The sequence below is a fragment of the Suricata suricatta genome, chromosome 8 (assembly GCF_006229205.1).
Source record: "Suricata suricatta isolate VVHF042 chromosome 8, meerkat_22Aug2017_6uvM2_HiC, whole genome shotgun sequence".
NCBI classification, from domain to species: Eukaryota; Metazoa; Chordata; class Mammalia; order Carnivora; family Herpestidae; genus Suricata; species Suricata suricatta.
In genome coordinates this window covers 50,089,096-50,108,742 of record NC_043707.1, presented here as the reverse complement: position 1 = coordinate 50,108,742, position 19,647 = coordinate 50,089,096, and the positions used below count along the sequence as shown (strand labels likewise).

The 19,647-nt window shown below is 44.5% G+C and overlaps 1 long non-coding RNA gene across 1 annotated transcript; it reads right to left on the bottom strand.

Annotated features, from left to right (window-relative positions):
• Positions 1-732: 732 nt before the first annotated feature.
• On the bottom strand, positions 733-19,588 carry LOC115300302. The gene is made up of 8 exons (XR_003912591.1): positions 19,452-19,588; positions 9,796-9,892; positions 8,153-8,349; positions 7,344-7,499; positions 5,268-5,855; positions 4,258-4,546; positions 1,119-1,269; positions 733-929 (listed from the first exon to the last, which is right to left on the bottom strand). It is a non-coding gene; the product is annotated as an uncharacterized LOC115300302 (long non-coding RNA).
• Between the last annotated feature and the right edge of the window lie 59 nt (positions 19,589-19,647).

Sequence of the window (19,647 nt, the reverse complement as noted above, 5' to 3'; positions counted from 1 at the left end):
CTCTGCCTGAAGGAGAATGAGATAAATTAGAAGAATCAAGGCAGGAGAGCTCTTTCCCGTTCCCTGTGAAATGCCTTGTTAGGGCGCCATGTTTAAAAGGGTAGAGCAGCGAGGAGAAGGAGCCGGGGCCTGGCCTCAGAACCACGAGTACCACTTACGGAGAAGCAAGCACAAGAAGGGAAGAAACTGAAAGACTGAGGCTTAACCCAAAGACACCGAGTTAGGGCTAAAAGAGCTGCTTAAATCATTGAATGACTAAATTTTAAAACCTATTGAACTAAAATTAGCTTTTTCCCTCTAGCTACCCAGCAGGTGCAAGCTCATAAGGATATCAGAGTGATTCAGAGAGAAAAGAAACTATGTGTTCTTTACACATCTGAGCCGAGTGAGTAATTGTGAATCCTGGTTTACACATGAAAGGGTAAGCAGATGTGAGTTTCAGCAGTCAAAGTCAAAAGCGGAGGCTCCCTCAGCTTCACTCCCTCCCTCCTCCCAAGTGGAGTGGGGTGGGATCCCAGGACCTTTCTTTGAAGACCTGGTCTCTCCCCAGCGAGGTCTACATACTTATATTTAGACAATGTAAGAACACGTTCAGTGGGGTGCCTGGCTGCCCCAGTCGGTACCGTATTCTACTCTTGATCTTGGGGTTGTGGATTTGAGCCCCACACTGGGTGTAGAGATTACTAAAAAAAAAAAAAAAAAAGACCACATTCACTAACCTCAACCACCGTATTCAGTGTGGGTAAACTGCCTGCCTGCCTGTCTCTGGTGAGGTCGGTGATGAGGGTGGGATCCTCTGCGTCCACGAAGGAGGATTGCAGCCACTTTCGGTTGCCTGTGGGTGTCCAGAACAATGACCGCCAGAGAGAAAGAAGATCTGAGTGTCCAGGCATCCATCATTCCCGTCACAAGAGGACAGTGCTGAAGACCTGCTGAGAAGGAAGGAGAGGAACAGGGCTGTAATGAAGAGGGGTCTGGCCCCCGCAGGGCTCTAAAGGGTTAAAGCGTCTGTGGGTAAAGGGACCTAGTGCTTGGTGTGGCAGAAGCTTGCCGCTACCCTGTAAATGGAAAATGAGAAAAGAAGCCTCTTCTCCCTGGGCAGGAGTGTCACTTCCTACCTCTGTCCCATCGTTCCTGAAAACAGGCAGCAGAAAGGGTTGTTGATAGATGCCCAGGTTGAAGAGTTCAAATCCCAGTTTTGTCACTTCCTTCCTGTGTAACCTTGGGCAAGTTACTTAACTGCTCTGTAACTTTCATCCATACTTTCATCTGTAAAATGGAGATAGTACCTTTCTTATAGGATTGTTAGAGAAATAAATAGCACATAGAAAGCCTAAAGAATAGTTCCTGGTACATAATACATCCTCATTCAATTTGGCTATGATTACTTTTATGACAAGGGTATAAAAGGTATGATTTTGGAATGCCTGGGTGGCTTAGTTGGTTATGCCTCTGACCTTGGCTCAGGTCATGGTCTCACGGTTCGTGAGTTTGAGCCTTGAGTCGGGCTCTGTGCTGATAGCTCAGAGCCTGGAGCCTGCTTTGGGTTCCAGGTCTCCCTCACCCTCTCTCTCTCTCTGCCCTTCCCCAGCTCATGCTCTCTCTCCCTCTCAAAAATAAATAGTTTTTTTAAATAAAAGTATGATTTTGCAAGTTCTAGTTTAAGGTATCTCTAATGGTACTGAAAAGTGACCGAGGGTAAACTCCAGTACGATTTTTCAACAAACAAGTCACGGAGTATCACCCTCCATAGGCTAGTGACCTTCACAGGGACCTGTACCCCACACCCTGGTGTGGCCATCAGCCAAAGAGGGTTTCAAAATGAGTTCGACATCCTGACCCTTCCTGTCATTGGATGTTCTGATAACCATGTTGGGTAAGAAGACAGCACCAGGCTACTGTCCTTTTCCTGATGAAGGCTGAGTTCAGGATCAGGTCAGTCTTCGTTCAAAACAGGCACGCGAGCAAGACAACAATACCCGCCAAGGGAAAGTGAGGTCAGGAAGCCCTGAGTTTTAATTCTGGGCCCATGGCTTCCTAACTACAAGAGCCCAAGAGAGCTGTCTTTAGGAAGGGAGACAAAAACACCTACAAAACAGGGTACCGTGAGGGAGAATTCGATTCTTTACATAATGTGACCAGCACAGGGTTTGTACTCAGTATGTGTCAGTTCCCACCTCCTCTCGCCCTCTTTCGTGCTGAAGTACAGAGTGGACCCGCTGCATGGAGAGAGAGCAGTCACCAAACAATGTGGCAGTTCATTTTTCTCCCGCTTTTCAGAGGCAAGAGATCCTGAAGATGGGAGGAAACATGGACCCATTGTTCTAACCTTTTCTACCTGGTGAAAATTGTCCGTCTGTCTCTCCCAGTACTTAACGAAAATGATCCAAATTCAGCTGACCCTGAATGTATCTACCTACTCTAAGATCTCCCGAGTAACCTAGGAAAAAGTGTCCTGTTGATTCCTATTGAAGGTGGAAACAAATGAGGTCTCAAGAAAATTGACGCCAATGTGGCCCCCCGAAAGTTTGCAACACCCCAGGGGGGCAGGCCAGGCCCCCACACACAGGTCCTGCTAGCTTGTTACCAGAGTCTGAAGGGCAAAGCTGAGTCTGCAGCCCGTCCCGTCTAGCTGTAACAGAGCTCAGGTCTGCTCAAGCACCCAACCACCAAACTCACCCACGCTTCACCCCTGCTGTCGCACCTACTTCTTCTTCAACTGCCAGAGAGCTTTTTTGAGGTGGAGCAGAGGCCAAGGACCTGGGGCTCTGGGATGGGAGTCTTCTTAGCTGCTGACATGTACCTGAGAAGTACTGCTGCTGAGTCCAGGAGCCACTTCCCAGAGATGATGGAGGGACCCAGTGCTGGCTCCCTGGAATACCTCTGATTTGGTCCAGGACCTTGAAGCCTTCTGTGCCTGTTTCCCAGCCTGCGTGGGAAGGGTAATGAGCCAAAGAAAATTGCTACCTACTACCCCACCCATCATCACTCTAAGTTTGAAGGACTTGACCAACTTCAGAACGCTGTGGAGATTAATGAGTATTTACCGTGTATTTAGAGATAAAAGGCACCAAAATTACCTTGCGGGGCAGAGGCAAGCAGTGGGGTGTTAGCTAGGCTGTGGAGAAGATTTGACAGACTGTTCCTTTAGCTTGTAAATGGAACCTTTTAGATTAACAATTGTTTTATTTATTTACTTTTCTTTGTGAACTACTTCAACCTCACTCCTAAGTCTGGGGCATGTATGGCTGTGTTGAAATACCAAGAACACTCCTCCCAGGTGACCTGTTCAGGACTACAATTTAAAAAACAGGGAACAACGTTTCAATTCTTCATACGATGCTGACTAAAGGGATCCTTCCTCCCTCCCTCTTTTCTTTTCCTTTTTTATTTTTTAATTTTTTTAATGTTCATTTATTTTAGAGATAGAGACAGAGCAGGAGCAGGGGAGGGGCAGAGAGAGGGGGAGACAGAGAATCTGAGGCAGGCACCCGGTGCTGAGCTGTCAGCACAGAGCCCGACGCGGGGCTCAAACTTGTGAACCGTGAGATCATGACCTGAGCCGAAGTCTGACTCTTAACTGACTAAGCCATCCAGGTGTCCCTCCTTTTCTTTTTTAAGTAGGCTTCTTGCCTAGCACTGAGCCTAACACAGGGCTTCAGCTCATGACCCTGAGATCAAGACCTGAGCTGAGATCAACACTCAGCTGCTTATCCGACTAAGTCCCCCAGGCACCCAGACTAAGTCCCCCAGGCACCCCTTGCTTCTTTTTCTTTACTTTCCTTCTCTTTTATCCAAAACGAGTAAAAGTTTCAGGGTTGAGCCTCTATTCAGCTGTTGATCCTGTTCAGCTTTTGCCCTGCAAGCTGTCTTTGGTTTTCAGGCGAGGTTTATTTCACACTTTTGGAAATGCAGATGTTTATTTGCTCCTGGGCCTCTTCTTCCTTGCAGTTGCCTCGCTGCTCCAACTTCCAGAGCACAAAAGAAAAGATTGCAACGATCATTTGCAGATCATTTGCAATCGGCAGGCCCAAACCTCTGATGTAAGTAAGAGAGGGCAAAGCAGGCCAGAGCAGGGCCTTGGCCGCTCTGCTCACTCTGCTCAGCTCTGCTCGCAGGAGGCAGGAGGCGTGTGAAAAGGAGGAAGTGGGAAGAGGCCCAGGGCTGCGGTGCAGACTCTTAGCAAAGTCAGCACCTACAGACTGATGGAGGCAGGAGAGGAGCATGCGCCCAGCGCCCCACAGCGGAACTGCCTACCAGTCAGTATAAGGGGCTGGCGAGCCCAATTTCTGCACACCGTCTGCACTCCTCAACGCCACCGGTGACACAGACGTCCTATGCACGAGAGGCTAGGGGCGCCTGGGTGGCTTAGCGGTTAAGCACGAGAGGCTGCTTCCCATGGGCCTCAAGTCTCTGCCTCATTCTTCTCCACGTTCTTCCTCAACACCGCGCTTGAATCCAGATTCTTCTTGGAGGGCCCTGCCACACGCTAGTTCTGCTTGAAATCCATTTCCAGTGGCCGGGGCGTCCAGGGTTACCTTCTACCCTTAAAAGTGAACATAAAATGAAAGCAAAGTCATCAAAATAAATAAAAAGGAGTCCCCACCCCGACATAATTTGATTTCTCCATTTGTTTACAATGCTACAGGTCCTATTTTCTTCCCATCTTGCCCTTTTCCTTCTTCCTCCTTTTGGGCCAAGCCACCGACAACCACTCCACAAAATGGTTGAGCATGAATTCCCTGTCTTATATAAACTTATCCTTAAATCAAATTTAGTTAAAACAACCTTGGGGCCCTTAATCAAAATGGTCACCAATGTGCTTTGAAACATCCAGGCCTGTCACCTCTCTGAACAGACCGAGGGCCATGTTTATCTCATTCTGTGACTCATGGACCTCTTTGACTCTGGTTTTCATGCTGTTTGGTTGCCTTGGGGTTAGTTGTGAGATGAAGACCCACTGACAGAGGTTCAAGTTAGTAGCAAAATACTCCATTAAACAGACGGAAGGCTGACATGGTTTCTTACCTGCCAGAAATCAACAACCCTGGGACTGAAGTGATTTCCAAGACTCTGGGACTTGCTGAGTGGTCCTCAAAGCTAACAGCTAACAGAGGAAGGGGATACCCTGAATGAACCTATATGGTGAAGCATTGGGCACAGTTGGCCTACTAAGGATGGTGGTTTGCACATCTTTGTATTTTTGCCATCATTTTGGCAGGACAAAAGTCCCCAAGGGTCAATTTACCCAAACAGCCACCACTTACCAATGCAAAAACAAACTTAAGCTTGTTTATTGAGAAGAAAACCGAAGCTTTGGGAGAAGACAGGGATAATGTCTTTAGATCCCCGGGACCTAATAGTCTCAAAACATAATTATTGAGGTCATTGATTATCCTGAGGGTTAATCATACATGATTTCCCAATCCTTTCAGTCTTGGAACTGTCCGTGGAGGTAAATCTCTGCCTGAGTACGGCCAGGTAACAGATGATGGGCCCATAAAATTCTCGATGTTTACAAAATGTGGAAGGAGGAGGAGGGAAGGAATAGGAGCTTGACTCCCCGATGCTGAGAACGAATGAACTGATTAGTTCATTGATGATTTTTAAAGCTGTTTCCTTCTTAAATTTGGTGGGGGGACAAAGGCGGGTCCGAAGTGGTCATCACGATGGCCAGAAATCCAAATACTGTCAGAGGCAAATGTCTTGGTATAAGAGCAAAAAGAATCAGGCAGTAGGACTGGACTGTGTGTTAGCGAGGTCATGTCAGCCGTCTCCGGGGCCATAGCTTTTGCTTGCTCAGAATGCAATTCGTTCAGGCAGAGCAGACAGGGGCAGCAGGGCTAAAGCACTGGCTGGGGAGAGAAAATCAAAATAATTCCTATTAAGTTCCCATTATCTTAAAAATTAGAAACCCTAATGAGAGGCTTCCAGAGCCAGCGGAGCAGCAGGAGGGCACCTCTGATGAACGCTGTCCTCTGTGGGGACGTCACTGTCACTGTGGGCAGGCTGAGTGCCCCAGTGCTTGGGAGCAGTTTCCCTGGAAGCAGCCAAGATGGATTGGGCTCCCCAGGACTCAGATGTCATGAAAAGGCAGAGCGGCAGCCCAGAAGCGAGGCCAACACTCTGAAGGAGAGACCCAGGGCTTGAGGCGTGATTGTCTCTAACTGTGCATTTTGTCCACTTGGTCCTCAGACATGGAACAAATCCAACTTGGAAAGTCCCGGATTCTATGTTCAGTCCCCTGTAAAGGCAGGTCAAATGCCTGGTAGAGGTTCTCAACCTGTATTCTCATCAGCTTTCAGGTAGATGAGCCTCTGATAAGACGGTAGCTAGGGATGCCTACTCCCCTGGCAGTGAGTGAGTGACCGGAGAAACACTCTGCTTTGAGGCAAATGGCCTCTAGTGTTTTCCATCTAAATACCTCATCTCCTGACTGCTCTGCAAAGGCGCGGCCCAGTACTACCACATCATCTGGTGGCACCGGGCCAGGAGCGTGCCCAGATCGCTTGGCACCATACAGGGAGTCTCCAGAGCCTGCGGGCTCCCTCCCCTGCACTCCTACTGGAGCACAGGAGATTATCAGGCAGCGAGTCACAGTGTTGTTATTATTACCCTGATGTGTAATAAATCTACGCGGTGCAATAAATTAAGGCAAGGCTCTGTTCTCACTTTACATACTGCCAATAGTTTTATTGTAACAGCTCGAAGATGTGAGCTTTCCTTTTTAGGCAGAGCAGAGGAAGCCGTGAAATTTGAAGAGAGAACAAAGGGAGATGAGTGTAGTTTGCAAGACAGGTATTGTACGCCATCCTGCTCATCAGGACATCCAACACCTAACATTTTTGTGCTGAGTGGTATTGGGGATCTTGGAGGCCTTACAATGCCCACAAGAATTCATTTGAATTCATTTTCATATCAATGCATCTGCATTCTGCAACGCTGACTTCTCTAATAAGACTCACAGCACTTTCCTTTAGCAGTGAACCTGGGCTGATTGTAAGATCACAAATTGGTTCTGGAACTCATTAAAATCAGCAAATGAGCATTCGCGAGAGAGCTGCATGGGCTGAAATTGTGATAATCGGTTCATTTTGCCAATGACAGCTCAGGGGATGAAGAGAGGGGCGGTAAGACCCTAAACTCCCCCTCCCACCCCCCAAACTAGATTATGATTCATTTCAGACCCCTGCCCAGAGACGAGAAGGCTCTGGCTTTTCTTCCTTTACACCCAGCACCTCAGCTCCACAGGAGGCAAAGGAAGGCCTCTGAGAAATGCTTCCCCTCTACCCTTTGCCACGTTCAAAGCCTAGGCAAGGCCTTCAGCCATGTCCTCAGCTTACCTGACACTTAACAAATTATGTTAGGCATCCTGTTCTTTGCTAGCAGGTTGTTAGCTACGGAGATTTCTTAACACTCTGGTTCCACAGGCTTCCTTTTATCTTCTTCCTCTCAGGTCTTACTGTCTGTGCTTTATGTGTCATTGTATCCCCTGAAAGCTTAATAACATAGTTGATACTTAATATGTAAATCTTTATGAACTGACGTTCAAAGTAGTCATCTGGATCATTCTACAACTACCAGCGTTGTTGCCCTGCTTTGCCATCATCACTGTATTACCCTGCAAAGCTGTGGACTCTGTGTGACCTTCCAGCCCACAAATGACTCCCTTGGCAATCCCCTTGGAGAAACCCTACTGCTCGCCCCTTCGCTCCTCCTTAGAAAAGCCCATAGTCCTCAGTTAGCAGCAAACTCAAAGACAGGAAACTTCACTTCTGAGTTTGGACATTCTCACAAACTCTATTTTTCTCTCCTAGGTTTTTCCCATAATATGTTGTACCTCTGGTTAATCTGTAACAAGTCTGATCAGTACACACTCGGGAAAAGCTGAGGTCATAATTTCTGAATCTGGTTTGAATTTGGGATTTGCTCCTGCAACTCAAAATTAATATTGTAAATTGACTAGAAGTGTGTTTTCTACGTTCTGGACTCAAACTAATATTTTTTACACACAAACATCAGTATCTGGCTCAACTTAGTTACTAAATGAAAAAGAAATTTCCAACTCCTTCCCTAGCAATTCCCTGTCTCACCACTGCCTCCCTCCAACACACACACACACACACACACACACACACACACACACACACACAGTTACTAGCGATGGAAAAGATGCAGTCCTTGCTTGAATTCCCCATAGGTTGTATCATTGTTTAGAAGTTATTGGTTCTCATCCAGAAGCAGACATGGACAAAGCAAGGAGTTACTGTTTTAGCTCAGCCATATAAAGTAGCAAAAACTCCAGGCTTCAGTCTTTCTGTAAGTGGGCTCTGGTGTTCAGTCTTCCTTCTAATGAATAAACAGATTCATGTTAGGAATACTTATGGAGCACTTCTGTTCTTCCCAGTACTGTACTGTCCATTACATTATCTCATTTAACTTAATGCTTCCTTTTTAAGGTACGATGTTTTCATTTTATAAATGAGGAAGCAAATGTTCAAAAGTACCAGGCAACTTGCATTGAGTGGTAGAACCAGATTTTTGGATCGTAGGTCTTCTGTCCTAGTAATGTTTCCACTTGTCTGATTCTCAGCTTTGCGCTAATAGAATCCTATAGGCACGAACTGGAACTCCATACAAAATGGCTGCTCTTCAGTAACCTACAGAGCACAGAAATCCCATTCCAGCAAATAGCATTCTGACCAAACCCCATGGTAGAGCTGGCATTGGCTCCTGGGTTTCCTCTGGTAAATACTCAAGTAGTACGTTATGAAAGTTTCAACAAATTTCTCAGAGGAAATTTGGTCTTTGGGATATCTTTAAGATTGGGCTGATGTGTAAGGCATCCAGGGAAAAATAGGAAGCCTGAAGATAAGAGGCTGTTGTGTGCTCTTTTATGCTATAGACAGAGGATTAAAAGTTTCACTAATTTCATCGGTTGTAAACAAAAGTGAAACTAACATGAAAACAGGAGGAAAAAACATCTCCACCTAGATTTTTTTAAAAAAGGTATTTGGAATCGTAATGTCAACTTAAGAAAACATTTGGATGTAGTAAATAACCATTTATGTCTCCTGCAAAAGTAGCTAGTATTTTTATCAGCATTTACTATGCATCAGCTGCCATTATGAATTTTTACGTATTATTTAATCTTCAGAACAACTCAATGAGGTAAATGCTATTTTCGTTTTACACATAGAGAAACTAAAGCTCAGAGAGGTTAAGTAACACGACCGAGGTCACATAGCTGATGAGTGGCAGGACCAGATTTTCAACTCACACATACCGTTCTAGAGCCTACATGTTTCATCACATTTAGAGTTGCCAGATAAAATACAGAATGTCCTGAATTTCAGATAAACAAACCCCAAATATTGCACAGAACATATTATACTAAAAACATGTTTGTTGCTTAACCAAAATTCAAATTTAACTGGATATCTTGTCTTTTTACTCGCTAAATCTAGCAAACCTCACCACACTTTTCTGCCTTCTGTAAATTCCTATAGCTATATATATATTCAGCCTGCTTAATTCAGTGGTTTACATATGCTTGAATTGTATTAAGGAATAAATAATGCTAACTCATATCCACAAAGCTAGGGCGAGCCCTCCTGGATTCCTTTTCCCTCCATTTATTGAAGGCTGGGGACCGTCTTCTCCTCGATAGCGCAGTTAAGTGCAAGCTTTTCTCTCCTGATAAGAAAACGCTTTGCTTACTGTTGGCGCATTCTGGCCTCCTGCCTACATTGGGCTTTCCCTTCAGGGGCCAGCAGTATCCTCCCTGGTACTCACCCTTCTCCAGCTTCCCTGCTGCAGAAATCCTTGATTCTTCCTAAGAGTTACAGTGCCCCATGGCCGAGCAGCTCCTTCCGTCCAGATGACAGTATTCCTAGAAGGAAATGGAAAAGAATGAGCTGGCTACAACTTAGCAGAAAGGGACCCTGCAGATAAAGTCTGCGGCACAAAACATATAAGTAGGCAAGACACACATCACCAACGAAACGACTCTTGCTTGTCTGGGTCTGCACTCCCGTTATGATGTACTTCATGCATTGCAGGACACATATCCACCTGCCTTCTTTTAGCCCCCAAGCGACCCGTGCTACAGAAATAGAGACCGCATCTAATGGCCACTTAGAAGACAGATGTCCAGGGCACCTGGGTGGCTCCGTTGGCTAAGCGTCTGACTCTTCATTTTGGCTCAGGTCATGATCTCACGGTTTCACGAGTTTGAGCCCTGCATCAGGACCTTGGAATTAGCTGATGTTTATTATCTTTTAATAATGTGAATAATATTGAAAAGTGACCATCTATTTACAAGCCTGGATGGTTACAGAATCACCCTTATAGTCAAGATTTTTTAAAATCTTTCCAACAGCGTGAGTTTTTATGAGCCCAGGATGAAATAATGATAGATACTATTTATTATTACATAAAGCAACATTTTGTCATTACGGGACAGGCTCTGTAAAAAGCACTGTACATGTCTGACCGCATAATTTTTACTCAAATCCTGTGGAATTCTGTACTTTTATTCTATCACAGATAACAACCAAGGCTGCACGAGGTTAAGCAACTTGCTTAAGGTTGCACAGCTGGTAAGTGGCAGAACCTGCATTTAAACCCATAAAGTCTCACTCCAGAAACTGTGTGTTTAATTCCTGAGCAGAGACGCCTCCACAGTGTAAGATCAGGAGATAACGCTTCTGTGGCAAAAAAGCAGTTTTGTGTGTTTTGTTTTGTTATTTCAAATCTGTTGTTAACTCTTTTATTCCAAAGACATGAAGTGTTCTCTTTCCAAAAGAGTAAAGAATTTGCAGAAGGAGAAAAAGGTGGGTGGCAAATGGCCAAACTGGTTAGGATTAAATAAGATGATTAAATCCCTAGAAACATATAGCCTACTAAGACTAACTTACAGAGAGACAGAACATCGGAACAGACCAATTACTAATAAGGAGGTTGAATCAGTAATCAAAAACCTCCCAATGGACAAAAGTCCAGTACCAGGATTCACTGGTGAATCCTACCAAACATTCGAGGAATACCAATCCTTCTTAAACTCTTACAAAAAATAGAAGAAGGGGAAATACTTCCAAACCATTTTACAAGGGTGGCCTCAGTCAAGTACCAAGACCAGGCAAGGATGCCACAGGGAAAGAAAATTACAGGCCAATATCCCTGATGAATATAGTTAAAATCCTCAACAAAACATTAGCAAACTGAATTCAACAATATATTAAAAGGATCATACACCACAATCAAGTGGGATATATTCCAGAGACGTGAGACAGGTTCAACATCTGCAAATCAGTTAATGTAATACACCACGTTAACAAAATGAAGAATAAAAGGCTTATGATCATCTCAATAGATGTAGAAAAAGCCTTTGGCATTATTCGACATCCACTTATGATAAAAACAAACAGGGTATAGAGGAAACAGACCTTAACATAAAGGCCACATAGGACAACCCCACAGCTAATATCATATTCAATGGTGAAAATCTGAAAGCTGTTCCTCTAAAATTAGGAATAAGATAAGGATGTCCACTCTTACCACTTTCACTTAACACTGTTTGGAAGTCCTAGCCAGAGCAATTAGGCAAGAAAAAGATATTAAAGGCATCCAAACTAGAAAGGAAGAAGTAAAACTGTCATTTGCAGATGACAGGATCTTATATAAAAAACCCTAATGACTCCATCGAAAAAGTGTATTAGAGGAAATGAACTCGGTAATACTGCAGGATACAAAATTGATACGCTTGCACAAAAATCTCTAATAATAAACTACAGGAAAGCGAAATTAAGAAAACAATCCCATTTACAATACACCCCCCCCAAAATTAGGAAAAAAACATAGGAGTGGCAACAATTTTTAAAATCTGACACCAAAAATAAGGGCAACAAAAACAAAAATAAACAAGTAGGACTACATCAAACTAAAACAACTCTGCACAGAAAAGGAAGCCATCAACAAAATAAGAAGACAACCTGCTTACTGGGAGAAAAGATTTGCAAATCCGATGTCTGAAAGGGGTTATTATCAAAACCATATAAAGAACTCCAATAATTCAAAAGGAAAACAAACCCAACAAACAAACATGCCAAACAATCCAATTCAAAAATGGACAGACGATCCAAAGAAGACACGCAGATGGCCAACAGGTACATGAAAGATGTTTGACAGCACTCGTCATCAGGGAGACGCAGATCAGAACCACAGTGAGATAACACCTCACACCTGGCAGAATGGCTCGTATAACAACAACAATAAACAACAGGTGTTGGCGAGGATGTGGAGAAAAGGGAATCTCACGCACGGTTGGTAAGAATGTAAACGGTACGACCACTTATGGGAAACTGTATGGAGATGCCTCAAAAACAAAAAACAGAACTACCATATGATCCAGTATTTCCGGCTCTGGGTATTTATCCAAAGACAAAATCTAACTCAAAAGGATGCCTGCACCCCCATGTTCATTGCTACACTATTTACAATAGCCAAGAAACGGAAACAACTTACATGTCCATGGATGGATGGATGAATGAAGAAATATATATATATATAGGCACACACATATACATGTGAGATAAGTCAGATGGAGAAACACAAATACCGTAAAATGTCTCTTCCAAGCCAAAATAAACTCTAAGCTCATAGATACTGAGAACAAATTGGTGATTGCCAGAGGTGGGGCTGGGAGGGTAGGAGAAATAGGTGAAGAGGGTCAAAAGGTTAAAAAACAATTGGATGCTGTCTCACTAGCACCCGGCTCATATCACGTGACTCACCACACAAGTCAGTTGGGCAACGCTTGTTCTGGTTTCTGCCCTGCTCAACTGGACAAGCCTACCAACTGCTTGCTTATAATCGCTGCAATGTCAAGTTGCCACAAAGGATTCTAAATGCTCACTCTTATTTTCTGTACTTAAGGCCAACTGGTGCTAAGATCTGAATGCTTGTATCCCTCCAAAATTCACATGTTGAAATCCTAACCCCCAAAGATGATGGTGTGAGGAGGTGGGGACTTGGGAGGCGATTGGGTCATAAGAGTGGAGTTTCATGAATGGGACTGGTGCCCTTATAAGAAAAGGTTCCAGAGAGATCCTTAGCCCCTTCCACCAGGTGAGGAGATAGCCAGAAGGCAGCACTATAAACCAGAAAGCAGGCTCTAACCAGAACGTGACCTTGCTGACACTTTGCTCTCAGACTCCCGAACTTGAAAAATAAATTTCTGTTGTTTATTAGTTATCTAGTCTGTGGCATTTTGTTGCAACAGCCCAAAATGGACTCAGGCAGCTGGCCATAAAAAAATTGGTGGACCAATACCAGTCTTTGAGCCATACTTTGAATAGCACTAATATAGAAAAGATCAGCTTAGCATGCAATTAGTTAAAATATAAAAAATATGCTAATGAATTAGATTGTTGGCTTATTTATATTCTCTCCCCAGCCGTCTCTCCACAACACACACACACACACACACACACACACACACACACACACACATTTATTGAGAACCCATAATATGCGTGATACATTTTAGGCTCTGAAATATAGTAATGAACAGAACAGATCAAGTCCGTGCCCTCAAGGGACTTATATTCTAATTCAACCAATGTTTTGACACCCATAGATCTGGGTTCCAGTTTGAGATCTTGCCAATGAATAATTCTGTTTTCGTGCAATTCATTTAATCTCTTTGAGCCAGTTTTTCCCTCTGTAAAATGAGACTTAAACCTACTTTAATGACATTGTGTGTTGGATTAAATCAGGCACTGTGGACTCATTTTGAAAACTATAAAATGGTATACCAATGCCCAGTCATTTATATATTTAGTAACAAGCACAAAGTAGCAAGGACTCAGTTAAGATTTGTTGAATAAATGTGTGTAAGATCTTGCATGTGGGAGGTATATATTTTGTGTAAAATATGCCTGCTCTTCAAATCCTTAAAACCACTGCACCAACAAGAAAAATGTATTAGGTATTGCAGGGCATAGCATATGTAGTTCTGGTGGGATACAGGTTCCCAGGAATCTTGGTCTAAAAACACATTTTCTAAACATTTTTTTGGATGAAGCCTCTTTTTATTGATTTTCATCACAATCTGAATGTTTTTTAAAGACGTCTTCCATAAATTGACCCTGGGAGTAGCTAACTATGCTGGTCTTGCCAGTTCTAAGCATTCCTACGCTCTCTAGCATTACAAAATAGAACTGAGTTGTAAAAGTGCCCTAAGTTTGGGAAGCATTTGGAAGAAATTCTCAGCAAACAGTAGCATGAAAAGAAGCACTGTCCGTTTCTCTTCAAAAGTTTGAATCTCGTGTTAGGGAATGTCATGGTTATGTGTTTGCTTCTGTTTTAATTTCAAGGTCAGGTCATTGAATCCAATGATGAAAGCTATCAAAAGAATATTATCCTGAAAATGACTTTTTCTTAGTAAACAGAAAGTCAAATCAACACCCTGTCAGCACAGCGTAGCCACAGACACCGTGGTAGTCCAGCTCTTCGGACAGAAGAGTCCATTCACTGGTCAGGTTAGCGAGTTGTAGGTGAGATCATCCTCACCATTCAGCCCCCAGTCATCCATCTCCTGGAACAAAGACTCATCTACCTCCACGTTGTTTCCAGAATGCTCTAGAAACTGGCTATCAGATACGTCACCATTATGATCTAGTTCAAATACCTGTTTCTCACTTCGTTTTTTTTCTGGCTTGTTCTTTTTTCATTTGTTTCTTCTTAATTTCCAAGAGTTTTGCCCCAAACTTGGCATTCCAACTTAAATTCTCAAATGTAACAGGAGTGCCATTAAATGATTGCTTTTTGGTTTCTTTTGCCTTTCTGTTTTGTTTTTCTGAGGGTATAACCACATTCTCTCTGAGGGTCAGTGAGAGAGGCAAAAATTCTCTTCACAGTCCACGAAAGTGTATAATTCAATTCAGTGGCTAGTTGAGGAGTGCCTCATACATACGAGGTGCAAGACTGACAAGGGACACTAATGTAATGAAAACACAGTGATCAGCAAGGAGGGATATTTAGTGATGGGAGTAAAATGAACACACAATACGCAAGACAAGGCAGCATGCAGGTGCCACAAGGTGAGGTGAGAACAGAAACTGTGGGATTTCAGAGGAGAGAAAAATTAGAAAAGGTTTCAGGTAGCGGCTGCTGTATAAGACAGGCCTCCAAGGATTTCGACACATTTGGAGTCTGGAAGAGGGAATCGAAGGGTGGGGGGCACTATTCTAGTCAAAGACAATTTAAGCAAACAGGTTGGCTCCTCCGTAAAAAGTTGGTAGGAATTACAGCCAGCAGTTCAAGTTTGCTTGAGAACCAGCTCTTTCTAAATAAGAGTGCCACGCAAGGGAAGGCTGGAAAAGTGGGGTGGAGGCACATTACTGGGCAAATGCCAGTTTGAAATTGACAGAGAAAGAGCAATGGTTTTAAAACTAGGGTGGAGTCATGATTTGGCCACTGCTTTAGCGAGGTGGCTCTGGCAAGAACAAAGGATGGATGGCAGGGAAAGTAACGAAGCAGGGGACCAAAGAGGAGACTACAGGGAAAGCCAGGGCTAAAGGTAATCCGGGAATGGCAGTGGAGGCGGAGAGGAGAAACAGAAGAGACAATGGGGGGCCCCTGGGGGGCTCAGTCAGTTAAGCGGCTGACTTCGGCTCAGGTCATGATCTCACAGTTTGTGAGTTTGAGCCCTGCATGGGGCTCTGTGCTGACAGCTCAGAGCCTGGAGCCTGCATCAGATTCTGTTTCTCCCTCTCTCTCTCTCTGCCCCTACCCTGCTTGTGCTCTGTCTCTATCTCTCTCTCAAAAATAAATAAATATGAAACAAAAAAATTTTTTTTTTAAAAAGAAGAGACATTATGTAGGAAGGACTCTACCTGTCTGTCCAATACACTATCTTCCAGATATATGTGCCTATTTAAGCCTAATTTAAATCCGTTAAAGTTAAATAAGATTTAAAATCCAGGTCCTCAATCATGTGAGCCACATCTCAAGGGCTGGATAACCACACTGGCTACTATACCAGACTATGTAGATAAAGAACATGACAGAATGTTCTCTTGTACAGTGCAGATTGCTACACTTTGAGGACTAAGTGGACACAGGGATGTGGAAGATTAAAGGCAACTGAGGCTTGGTGGTTGAGTAAATGAGAAAGATAGTGTCATAAGCAGAAAAGGGGATATCAGGAGGAAAGATGTCACTTGGTTTCTGTCAAACACCGGGCAGAATAAAGTGTCTACACAAATGCGTGATTGTTCTCAGTAAAAAAAAAAAAAAAAAAAAAAAAAAAAAAAAAAAAGGGGGAGGCAGGTAAAGCAAAGCACCCAGTGGGCTCTCCCAAGGCTTGTGCAGCTCCCTCAACCTGCTCGCAACCAAAGACTCAAGTATGCTGCCACAGCGCAAGAGCCTGAGGGCCTTGCTGGTTCCTCAATTCCAAGGCTCCTCTCTGGACCCATTTTTTCTCACGGATACCTTCGCTTCCGCTTCCTCTTTCACACGCCCCCCCCTCCCCACTCACCCTTCCCCATGCCTGATCCTTGGAAAGCCCCTTTTCCCCACTTATTTCACTGCTTCCTCTTGATCTCTTCCTTCTCAGAGGGACCACCAAACCATTGCCCCTCTGCTTTTTCACTCGCCTCTTTACCCCTCACCCCCCACCCCAGCTTAGATTCCAAGGGCTATCACTATAACCACTCCCTGGTGTACACTCCCTCACCCTCTCATTGACTTTCATCAGCAAACCCAGCCCTGGTCAAATCCAACTCTCCTTCAATCCCTCAAGCAATGGAATGTGGCCACAGAAAACCATACAACTTTGCTTCATGGTCTCACTTTAAATATAGGACCACCAGCTCAAGAGGGCCCTCAGTGTTGTCTATACCACACTTCTCTAGGAGCTCTTCCAGCTTCAAGGGAATTCTTGCTCACCTTCTTTTAGCTCCTTAAATAGACCGTAGCCCCTCCTCATTCATAGTTTTTAATTGCATAGAGTAAAGGGAAGCACATAGCCCAGATCTACCTCGTCAGATCCAGTGAGGTACCTAGCACATACAGTACTCAATGTAAACTGGGAAAATATACACAGTGTGTGTGTGTGTGTGTGTGTGTGTGTGTGTGTGTGTGTAGGAGGGTGGGTCACATTGCTAAAAGGCACCACCCCTCCAGCTGGAGTAATTAGAAGAGGTGTTGCCCCCATCCCTGACCCCACCCACCCCAGTTGCCTCCAGGTTGGTGTGGCCTCTTAGCAGCTTGGTTGGCAGAACAGGGGCTGCGTATTAGCTCCCACTTGTTCCCTTCTGCTCTGCAGTGGCTAAGCATGCCACCACCAAATGGACCACCTGAGCTACCTGCATTTGCACCCACAGACTGCCTTCTCTCCAAAATAGTGTGTGAACCTACAGTCCTTATTCCTAACCAAGGCCACTCCCTTCACTAGTTCATTGCTTATCTTCTTGAGAACAATCTTTCTCCACTTGTCTCCTCTTATCTTCTGTACCATCACATTTACCTCTCTAAAGGATTTTCCTCCCATCTTAAAATACTCTCTCTTGATCCCAAATATCCCTGGGGTACTGCCCTTTTCTCAGCAAAGCTCTTCAAGACTTGCTATACACACTCTCTCTTCCTCACTACTCATTCTCTTGTTCACACACCCTAATCAGACTTTCTCCTCTGTGACATGATTGAAACTGCTTTCATCAAGGACATTAGTTACCCTCATCTGAAATCTAGTGTTCAAACTCTGTTCTCAGCTTACTTATTTCAGCAGTATTTGATAAGAGTGATGACTCCCACCTTCCAGAAACAATTCTCTTATCTTCCATCACTCACCCTTTCCTGGTATTCCTCTGATCTGACTGGTAGCCCCTCCTCCTTTTCTACTTAATCTCCAAGTGTTGGATTCCTCTTAGTCCTCTCCTCCCTAAGTGCTTTTATGTAGACTTAAGGCTTAAAAAGCATCTTTGCTCATGAATCCCAAATATATATCCAATTGTTTCACTCAACATTCCATGTGGATGCAATAAGAAACATTTTATGTAACATGTACAAAACAGAACTCCTGATTTCTTCTGTCCCCAAATTTCTCCTGTTTGAGCCTTCCCCATATTATTAAATGGCACCTCTGTTAACCTATCCTTCAGCCCTTGAACCTAGGAATCATCCATGATGTTTCTTTCACACACCCTCTGCCAAATCTACTCTAAAATATATCTGAAAAGCCTTTTTCACTTTTTCTCTGCTGCCATACAAGTTACCTACCACCACAACATCCTTAGGGGTCTTCCTGTGGACATCTGTGTTTCCCTGTTGCATATTTTACACGTAGTAGCAAGACTAGCTTTAAAAACATTTTTAAAGTTTATTTGAGAGAGAGAGCGCTCCAGTGCTTGTAAGCATGGGGAAGGCAGAGAAAGAGAGAAGCCCAAGTAGGGTCCACACTGTCAGAGAAGAGCCCCACTTGGGGGGAGACCATGACCTGAGCCAAGATCAACAGTGGGATGCCCAAACGACTGGGCCTCCCAGGCACCCCAAGAATAACTTTTTTTTAATAATAGTTTGTTGTCAAATTGGTTTCCATATAACACCCAGTGCTTCTCCCCACAAGTGCCCCCCACCATGACCATCACCCCCGCCCCCTCCAGTCCATGGTTCCTTTTCAGTATTCAGTAGTCTCCCTTGATCTGTGTCTCTCACTCTTCCCCGCTCTCTTTCCCCCTTCCTCTCCCCGTGGTGTGAATCAGACGTGGTCATTCCTCTGCTCATCCTCCCATGGCTTTCAGTTGTTTCTTATAACAACCCACAAGGGTCCATAGGATTTGGCCCTTCTATACTTCTTTCAACGTAACTATTGCTGCTCTCTGGCCAGCTGGTTCCATTCAGTCATACTGGCCTTTTGCTGTTCCTGGAAACTATCAGGTGTATTCCCACCTCTGTTATGTCTGATTGTCATTCAGCACAGAAAGGCTGTCTCCCCCACACCCCCACATGCCCACACCCATTTGCTAGGCTCATTTCTTCATATCTTATGTATATGATAGGTGTTCAAAGGTCTCCTCTGTAGGGCAGTATCTGGCCAGCTACAAAGTCACCCCATTCCTGGTTTTACTTTTCTTCACACTACGTAATACAAATTGAATTTTTTGTTTAGTTTGTTGTCTGTCTCCACTCTCTCACCCTGCTAGAATCAAGCTTCACAAGGGCCTTTGCTTGCCAAGGGCATTATCCCTTGTGCCTAGAACAGTGCTTGGCACTTACTAGGTGCTCAATTAGTACTTGTTGAATGGATGCATTCCCTGCAAAATTCTACTCCTCCAGAATCTTCGGACCCTTCTTCATTTTGTTTCCCGCCTTTCGCAACCTCCTACTCAGCTCTCCTCAGTACCCCAACACCTCGCTCCCCCAGCCCCAGGCTCCTCAGCTCTCACCACCCTCCTCTGCGAGGCTTCTTTAAGTGGACTCCGGAAAGCCGTGGGGAAGGCGGGGCCGAAGCCTAGCTGACGGCGACTCGGAGGGGCGGGGTGGAACTGGGGGCGGGGTCAGCGTGCTGCGTGCGTGCGCGTTCTGGAGGCGCTGCCGCCGCCGCCGCCGCTCTCGAGGCCGCCGCTGCCGCCGCCGTCGCCG